The sequence below is a fragment of the Macaca nemestrina genome, chromosome 15 (assembly GCF_043159975.1).
Source record: "Macaca nemestrina isolate mMacNem1 chromosome 15, mMacNem.hap1, whole genome shotgun sequence".
Lineage (NCBI taxonomy): Eukaryota > Metazoa > Chordata > Mammalia > Primates > Cercopithecidae > Macaca > Macaca nemestrina.
The window spans coordinates 60933-70686 of NC_092139.1; the positions used below are offsets into that span (position 1 = coordinate 60933).

General features: G+C 45.9%; 1 protein-coding gene across 2 annotated transcripts in view; it reads left to right on the top strand.

Annotated features, from left to right (window-relative positions):
- Positions 1-3: 3 nt before the first annotated feature.
- The window catches only part of LOC112428021 (zinc finger protein 669-like), a 49485-nt gene continuing 39734 nt past the window's right edge, over positions 4-9754 (top strand). For both annotated transcript variants that reach the window (XR_011613124.1, XR_011613125.1), the window contains exons 1-4: positions 4-642; positions 1894-1955; positions 2494-3883; positions 7892-8951. The gene's annotated coding sequence lies outside the window, so the exon portion shown is untranslated. The remainder of the gene's footprint in view (positions 643-1893; positions 1956-2493; positions 3884-7891; positions 8952-9754) is intronic.

Genomic DNA, 9754 nt, shown 5'->3' on the forward strand with positions numbered 1-9754 from the left:
CGAAGTGCGGCGCTGCGTCTCCCGGCTGTGGGTGTGGTTGGTACTGAGGGCTCAGTGGGTGCCGCCCGCCTAGAGGGAGTGGAGGGGTGAGCACGTCAGCGGTGGGGGGCGCAGGTCCAGCTTTCTCCATTTTTGTTTATTTGATGGGGTAAATTTGAGCAAATTTCTCGACTTGTCGACATTTGTTATTAACTGAGCGGGAATTAGGAGACGAACCTGGTCCTCTCCGCACAGCCCAGCAGGTACGCCGCCTGTGTGCCTGTGGAGAACGGCGGCTCCTGTAGGGCCGACAGGTGTGGACCAAGTAGCTGTGAAATTTCTTCTGAAGAAAACGCACGAGGAGGACGCGAGTGAGCTCCGTGGAGGAGGGGCGCTACCCCAGGGGACGTCCCCATGCATGGGCTTGTGAACCCCGAATATCTGAGACGGTCAATTTAGAAAGTTTATTTTGCCAAGGTTGAGGACGCACGCCCGTGACACAGCCTCAGGAGGTCTTGACGACATGTGCCCAAGGTGGTCGGGACACAGCTTGGTTTTATACATTTTAGGGAGACAGGAGACATCAATATATGTAAGATGAACGTTGGTTCCGTCGGGAAAGGCGGGACAACTCGAAGCAGGGAGGGGGCTTCCAGGTCACAGGTAGGTGAGAGACAAACTGTTGTATTCTTTTGGGTTTCTTTTTCTTTTTCTTTTTTTTTGCTCTGTCGCCCGGGCTGGAGTGCAGTGGCCGGATCTCAGCTCACTGCAAGCTCCGCCTCCCGGGTTCACGCCATTCTCCTGCCTCAGCCTCCCGAGTAGCTGGGACTACAGGCGCCCGCCACCGCGCCCGGCTAATTTTTTGTATTTTTTAGTAGAGACAGGGTTTCACCGTATCAGCCAGGATGGTCTCGATCTCCTTACCTCGTGATCCGCCCGTCTCGGCCTCCCAAAGTGCTGGGATTACAGGCGTGAGCCACCATGCCTGGCCTTTTTTTTTTTTTTTTTTTTTTTTTGAGACGCAGTCTCGCTCTGTCCTGCTGGCTGGAGTGCAGTGGCGCGATCTCGGCTCACTGCAAGCTCCGCCTCCCGGGTTCACGCCATTCTCCTGCCTCAGCCTCCCGAGTAGCTGGGACTACAGGCGCCCGCCACCGCGCCCGGCTAATTTTTTGTATTTTTTAGTAGAGACAGGGTTTCACCGTATCAGCCAGGATGGTCTCGATCTCCTTACCTCGTGATCCGCCCGTCTCGGCCTCCCAAAGTGCTGGGATTACAGGCGTGAGCCACCATGCCTGGCCTTTTTTTTTTTTTTTTTTTTTTTTTGAGACGCAGTCTCGCTCTGTCCTGCTGGCTGGAGTGCAGTGGCGCGATCTCGGCTCACTGCAAGCTCCGCCTCCCGGGTTCACGCCATTCTCCTGCCTCAGCCTCCCGAGTAGCTGGGACTACAGGCGCCCGCCACCGCGCCCGGCTAATTTTTTGTATTTTTTAGTAGAGACAGGGTTTCACCGTATCAGCCAGGATGGTCTCGATCTCCTTACCTCGTGATCCGCCCGTCTCGGCCTCCCAAAGTGCTGGGATTACAGGCTTGAGCCACCGCGCCCGGCCGTTTTTTGTATTTTTAGTAGAGACGGGGTTTCACCGTGTTAGGCAGGATGGTCTCGATCTCCTGACCTCGTGATTCGCCCGTCTCGGCCTCCCAAAGTGCTGGGATTACAGGCTCGAGCCACCGCGCCGGCCTCTTTTGGGTTTCATAGCCTCCCCAAAGGAGGCCATCAGATACGCACTTATCTCAGTGAGCAGAGGGGTGACTTTGACTAGAAGGGGAGGGGAGGCAGGTTTGCCCTAAGCAGTTCCCACCTTTTTTCCCTTTAGATTAGTGATTTTTGGGCCTTCAGATTCATTTTCCTTTCACAGGCTAAGCAGCTTTAGGAACTGAAAGGTTCATGAGGCTGTAAGGAAGAGTCGAGTTGCTCCAGGTGAGCCTGGGCCACAACAGCACGCAGGACCTGGGCGCCCACGAGGGGCTCCTGGGAGGGTTCGGGAAAGGGAGCCGTGAACCCTGACTATATGAGATGGTTTCAGGTGATTTAGAAAGTTAATTTTGCGGAGGTTGAGGATGTGCACCCGTGACAGCCTCAGGAGATCCTGACGACAAGTGCCCAAGGTGGTCAGGGCACAGCTTGGTTTTAGGGAGACATGAGACATCAGTCAGTACATGTCAGAAGTACCTTGCTTCCATCCAGAAAGGTGGGGACAACTGGAAGCAGGGAGGGGGCTTCCAAGGTCACAGGTAGGTGAGAGACAAATGTTGCGTTGTTTTGAGTTTCTGGTTAGCCTCTCCAAAGGAGGCGATCGAATGTGCACCTATCTTAGTGAGGAGATAGGTGATTTGGAATAGAATGGGAGGCAGGTTTGCGTTGAGCCGTTCCCAGCTTGACTTTTTCCTTTAGCTTAGTAATCTTGGGGCCCCAAGATTTCTTTTCACAGAGCCTATGACTAGATTTGCATTTTTAGATCCTGCGAGGAGGCTGCTACACACATGCAGAAGTCATGCTGGTGGCCTGGACTCCGAAGGGAGAGAAGTGGATTTGAGAGACATTTAGGAGGTAGGATTGCCGGGGCCTTGGTGATAGCTTGGATGTGGAGGGCGGAGCAGGAGGGGTGTCAAGCAGATATTGCTGTTAGATTACCACCTGGGATATTAGGGAGAGTGAGTGGGCTGTTTTTTCTTTGTTAGGCAGAACTTGGTTTTGTGGTGCGGTAGGGTGCCTCAAACCAAAAGCCTGACTTCCTTGTATAGGCCAGACCCCACATGGCCGTTCCTGTGACTGCCAGGCCACTTTGAGGCTGAGAGAGGTGGTTTTGTCTGGCCTCTGCCCTGCACGTGTTTACGAATGACTTCTCTGTGTTGGCAGATTTGGGGGTCCACCAGATAGGATCCTGTGAAGAGACCTCAAAGGTCTTTAATCCAATTTATAAAACATCTTTTTGTTCATTATATCATTTCCACAATCAAAGATGAATAAAATATACAGAGGTTTATTTAGTGAATAAGGTTGATGGTGCACCTGTGCTAGGCAGTGTTTTAGTTCGTTGAGACACCAAGGAGTTGAGCCAATCCTTTACTTTGGAGTTTTGTGTCTGTAAGTCCTGCTGTTGAGAGCTGTGTGTGTTAAAATGTCTGATTTGGGCAGGTGAGATCTGGGCCGTCTGTAAGGTTAGGTGAGAGGAGGTTGGTGTCCAGCAAGTATCCAGTGCCCCATCAACATCCCAGTTCTTGTCCACCAATCTTCCAGTTCTAGGACTGATGCGGAGGCCCTCAGAGCGACTTCAGAGGAGAAGTAGTGTGCTCTGTGGCTGTCTGTTTTGGAGTGTAAATTGTAAATCCCCTGCAAACAAGAAGTTGGAAACAAGTAGTGTTTCAGCTTGGGTTTCTTGTAAGTGGCTTGCAGTTGTATGAACCAGAGCATGTATACCACAGGGCAACACGAGGATCCCTCTATCACCATTTATCCCAGTGGCCTAGGTGGGGATTTAAACAGAATAATGTGTGCAGCCTCATTGTGTGAAAGTCCAGTATTTTGTGCTTGGAGTGTCATCAGGGAAGGGCTCCTGACTTTGAAGGCTGCTGCATCTCACTCCATGATAGGAGGCACAACGTGGCCTTGGTCTTACGAAGACCTTGGGTGCCACAGCTTACTTCAGCCCTGATCAGCCTGACGCAGGCGCTGGGTCCTGGTTCTGGAGGTGAGAATACACCCTGGGCTTCCACTGCATGGCTGCACTGTGAGCATTCACGTGCTTGTTTTGGGGACTGATACGGAGTCCTGTGCCAGATGCAGTGGTGCACACCTGGGAACCAAGGGTCCCTGCTTCTACTGGAGAATCTGGACAGATGTAAAAGGTAAGAAAGGCTGGGGGTAGGGGTTAGGGTTAAGGTTAGGCTTGGGGCTGGGGTTGGGATTGTGGCTGGGGTTGGGGTTGTGTTTAGTTTTATGATTAGGGTTTAGTGTTAGGGGTTAGGGTTTTAGTGTTAGCATTTTAGGGTTATGGTTAGGGGTTAGGGTTGGGGTTATGGTAAGGTGTTAAAGGTTAGGGCTAAGGTTTAGGGTTAGGGTTGGGGTTAAGGGTAAGGATTACAGCTTTTAGGGTTAGGGTGCTTGGCAAAATGGGTCCACCCTCTCCCAGGTAACCCTGGCTCTAGGCCCTCTTTTATGTCCTGGCCTGCCCCACCAGTCCCCTGGAGCCCTCTGCTGACCTAAACTCCACGCTGTATGTTCTTACTTATAAGTGGGACATAAGCTATGATGATGATTCCAAGGCCTAAGAATGATAAGTAGGCTTTGGGGACTTAGGGGGAAAGGTGAGAGGGAGGTGAGGGATAAAACCCTACACATTGGGTACATTGTACTCTGCTTGGGCTATGGGTGGACCAAAATCTCAGAAACCATCAATAAAGAACTTTAGCATTTAACCAAAACCACCTGTTCCCCAAAACTATTGAAATAAAATAAAATAAAATAAAATAAAATAAAATAAAATAATAGCAACAGATATCTTATTCCTTTGGTAGACCACATGGCCTAGCTCAAGAATTGAGTAAATACTTGTAAAATATAAGAATAAATGGAACAACTGGGTAAGCACAGCTCATGCAGAGATGTCCAGCCATTTCAGAAGTGTTAAGGTTCCAAGCAGTGTTCCCTGCGCAGGCCCTGGGGTACTGCATTTTTGGGGAGGCACTGCCAGTTCAAGCCTCCTTATTTATGGCTCATGTTCTAACCCTCACACAGCACATGCTTGTCTTTAAAAGCATCAAGGTGAAATAAACCACCTGTTAATCAAGGTAGAATAAGTGGGCAATTAGAGAACCCACATAATTTAGTTGTATAATAGTAAGCTTCTGCTGCATATTTAAAGAAAAATAGACAAGATAATATTTTTTATAAAAAGTGCAAATTATTCAAGTGTTTCTGAATACTCACTGCTAAAACTCCACACTGAAGCACTGCCCAGAATGGTGGCCTGTGAAGTGCTGTCAGTCTGGGACACGTTATTCCTCTTGTGTAAAAACTGCACCACTTTCAGACAGACTCTCAGGCAAAGACACAGAAAATTATCTCATTATTAGATTCGTGATCTGTTAGAGGTTTCCTATCGCTGGAGGTCATCTGAGCCAGTAGTTTTCAAAATGAGTTGATGGCTTCATATCCTAAAATGTTGCATTTAAATTCTAGTTAAAAATAGTTTACTGTATTTTCCATTCTAAGACAGATTTTTTTTTTATGCTTTACTTTTTCTGGAATTAGCCTGCATCTTACAATTGATCCACTGCATTAAATATGATGAGATCTCTTCTGTTCTTCTAAAAAATTATCAATACATTTGTGATGAATATTGATTTAATAGCATCTCAGAATGTAAAACATCCAGGTTACAATCATTAACTCTTCTACAAGATTTACATACAAGAAGGTCATATTTATTTCTTTTTATAAGTCAAATTATACCTAGCAGAAACTCACACGTGTGAAGATATGGAAGATTCCAATTCACGGAGGTTCCTCGTCATATTCTGTACCAGACACTGGAGGCTGGGATGGTGGCACTTCATGCTCCTCACCTTCCTGTCTCACTACTTTTCCTGTGTCTGCCAACTGCTGGCCCTTTACTCTGAAGGGGGTGAGAGGACCACTGTCCTGGCACTGGGGAGGGGATGCTCCTCACAGCACGGGAAGTGCCAGGAAGGCAGCCGTCACATGCCGGAACCTTGGCCACACCAACCACATCTGGGGAACTGCATGTGACTAGGGCCTAGCCCATTAGGAATGCTTCTCTTCTGGAAATATCTCCCCGGTATCTTCATTTTGTTTTCCCATTGGCTAGTCCAGCTTAACTTAACGCTTAGATGATTCTAGATCTCCCTAGTAGATACCTAGGTGAGAGTTATCCAGGCAAATTCTCTTTTCCTCCTTTAAAACCATAAAGGCCATATGCGTGTGTGTGTGTGTGTTACAGAGAGGCCTAATCTGCAAAAGCACAGCTTGGCCTTCAGGAAATAGATGGGGAAAGGGAAAAGGGCTGCTTTGTGATTTCCTTGTGCCTTCAAAGCACACACAAAGAAAATATCAGCTAGTGCTTTCTCTAGTAATTCCATCTGTAACATTGAGCATTTAAAAGTTGTTATAATACATTTAAATACCTTGCCCATATAAGCGCATTATAAAATGTAGCATTAATGAAACAATTAAGTGTCCCAACTTAACCTATCTTCTTGTAAGCCATGAAATTAATTTCTCCCACTATCTCTATGAATTTGTTTACCATTTGTGCAAATATACCACTGAATAGAGATAGTAGACAATTTTTATTTTGACAGAAATCCACTCGTAAAATTACACACAAAAATTCTGCTATAACCTATGTGCATTGGCAGATGCAATTAAATGTGAGCCAAGGCCCATTTGTTCATGCATGTGTTTTTATGATTTTGTTCCTTTTTTGACTTATATTTATAATACAGAATGTGAGAAGAGTTAGCTCTTTGTAGTTATTTAGCTGGAAGACATAGAAAACTGTTCTAGAGGCCAGGCGCGGTGGCTCAAGCCTGTAATCCCAGCACTTTGGGAGGCCGAGGCGGGTGGATCACGAGGTCAGGAGATCGAGACTATCCTGGCTAACATGGTGAAACCCCGTCTCTACTAAAAATACAAAAAACTAGCCGGGCGTGGTGGCGGGCGCCTGTAGTCTCAGCTACTTGGGAGGCTGAGGCGGGAGAATGGCGTGAACCCGGGAGGCGGAGCTTGCAGTGAGCCGAGATCACGCCACTGCACTCCAGCCTGGGAGACACAGCGAGACTCCGTCTCAAAAAAAAAAAAAAAAAAAAAAAAAGAAAACTGTTCTAGAACCTTTAAAAAGCAGTTTCAGGAATTTTTTTAAAGTCCCTGAAATTACAAGTCAAGATATTATTTTAAATTATTATTCTTTTGAAACTCCTTTTGTGTATACATCAAGATTTATCAATAACATATAAACAAAGTAGGAAAGTATGGTTACCATATTTTATAATGGCACCTCATGTTGCTTATTTCTTCTATAATTAAGTCATAAATTGAGCTCACAAAAATATTTATATTAATAAAATGATTATCATTGGTAATGTTTGAGTTTTTCTTGTACATTTTTATGTAACAACAAAAAAAGTTTTTACTATTAAAAATGGTTTTAAAAAAACTGGAGCAAGCCTAACCTTAATTTTATAAATACAATAACCTGAGGCTCATCAGGGCTGGTGACTCTCACAGGCGCACACCCGGCATTGCTGAGTATCGGCTCAGGATCCAGAATGACTTTGAACAATTCATGCTAAATTAATAAATGCGCTTTAAAATAGGCCCATATTCGGGCGCCTGTAGTCCCAGCTACTCCGGAGGCTGAGGCAGGAGAATGGCGTAAACCCGGGAGGCGGAGCTTGCAGTGAGCTGAGATCCGGCCACTGCACTCCAGCCCGGGCTACAGAGCAAGACTCCGTCTCAAAAAAAAAAAAAAAAAAAAAAAAAAAAAAAAAAAAAAAAATAGGCCCATATTAATCCCAAAGTAACTAAACCTGTGGAATTTGTAAAAGAAGGTGTTTATGAATGAGGACATGGCCTTTCGACATTAGTTCTGATTCTCCCCTTTCTAAAAGAATCTACAGTCTCTATTTTCCCATTACGAGATTTCAGAGGAGAGCCTGGTGGCGGCACTTACAGCAGACATCACAGATGTCTGAGTGTTTCGGTTGAGGACGGTAAAGGCTTTGTTTGTTTCATAAAACCTTTGTTTTCCAGGGAGAAAACACAGGTTGAGTCTAAAGTCAATCCTCCCGCTGAAATATTTTAATGACGCTGAAAAAGGTTGTTGTGTTTCGCAGGTGCAAGCGGAGCTGTGCAGTCCTGACTTCTGAGTGCAGCTAGAGGAGAATGATGTTAACGTGTTTGCACTCCTTGCTCAACTTTTAAATATAAATATACTTAAGCAATGCTTTTTAATGAGAATAAAATAGTTTAACAATGTTTACGCACCTATTTTAGTTATTACATTCTCTAAGCTATTTTTATCCTCACAACCATGGAAGCACTCCACCGTCTCCATTTCAGAAAGTAGACAGAAACTGAACAAAACTGTCCACTTTTAAAAAACATGATTTATTTCATTATGAAAGTTCATAGTTGATGTAATTAATACCTTTTTGTGGTCTTAATTCAATGGGTGTGGGCATCTGCACGCTGTCATGGGTCCACCGTTGTGGTGAAATCGCACACAGTGGTCTCACTGCCCTAAGCAGCCAGGGCTCTCTGCCTATCCATCCTTTCCTCTCACCAACCCCTGTCAACCATTGATTGTTTTACTATCTTTGTAATTTTCCCTTTTCCAAAATGTCATGTAATTGGAATCATACAGTATGTAGCCTTTTTGGCTTCTTTCACTTAGTGGTATGCATTTTGGGTCCCTGTGTGCCTTTTCATGATTAGATAGCTCATTTATTTTCTCACTGAATGATATTCCATTGTCTGTAGGTACCAGAATTTATTTATCCATTCACCTACTGAAGGACGTGTTGGTTGCCTCCAGTTTCTGGTAATCCCGAGTAAAGCTCTGAACATTTGTGTGCAAGTTTGTGTGTGGACATAACTCTTGAAGGAATGACAAGGAAAGGTGTATTTGCCTGATCCCAGGAATCCATATAAACATCCATGATAACCCCACCTTTTTTTTTTTGAATGTATGATTTGGATGAAACGAGAAAGAGACTGACTGTTGCTGAGTCCCTGCTGCAGTCCCGACACAGCTGGAGACACCCTGATCTCCTGCTCTCCTTATTTTGTTGATGCTTATGAGGACCATGTTGTCTGAGGAAGACGGTTCCCATCCGACTCTGCCCCTGGTGTGTCACGTGCCGGCCTTGTCAACACACAGGAGAACCTGACAGGGTGAGTGTTATAACCCCATCTATAGAAAAGGAAACGTCTCTAAAGTCTTTAGCATCTTGCCCGAGTTCGCACACTTAGCAGAGGCCTGAGTTTAGATGCAGCCCCGTCTTGCTCTTTGACAGCCTCAACACCACATGCCTTGGGTGACCCACGCAGTGAGTCACTGACAGCCCTCGTGATTGGCCTGTGGCACAGCACGGAGCAAAATGGCCCACTTACCTTTTCAGACATTCAGGCAATTTGTGATAGAGCGTATGCGGTCACTCCCAGTTAGTTCTGTTGTTCAGTTTAATAGAATACCTAATTCTATGTTTATTATGAATAAAGGGAGATTTCTTGTGGGTTTTTTTTTTTTTTTTTTTTTTTTGAGACGGAGTCTTGCTCTGTTGCCCAGGCTGGAGTGCAGTGGCGCGATCTCGCTCACTGCAAGCTCCACCTCCCAGGTTCACGCCATTCTCCTGCCTCAGCCTCCCGAGTAGCTGGGACTACAGGCGCCTGCCACCATGCCCGGCTTTTTTTGTATTTTTAGCAGAGATGGGTTTCACCATGTTAGCCAAGATGGTCTCGATCTCCTGACATCATGATCCGCCCACCTTGGCCTCCCAAAGTGCTGGGATTACAGGCGTGAGCCACTGAGCCCGGCCTCTTGTGGTTTTTAAGAATATGAAGCATATCTATTTTGCCTACAGGTTGGAAGTTCCAATACTACAGGAAGCATAAGAGCAGGTTATAATGATGGGTCTTTTATAAGACTGAATTCACATCAAACTGAATCAGTAACTCCAGCCGTATGAACAGGGTGA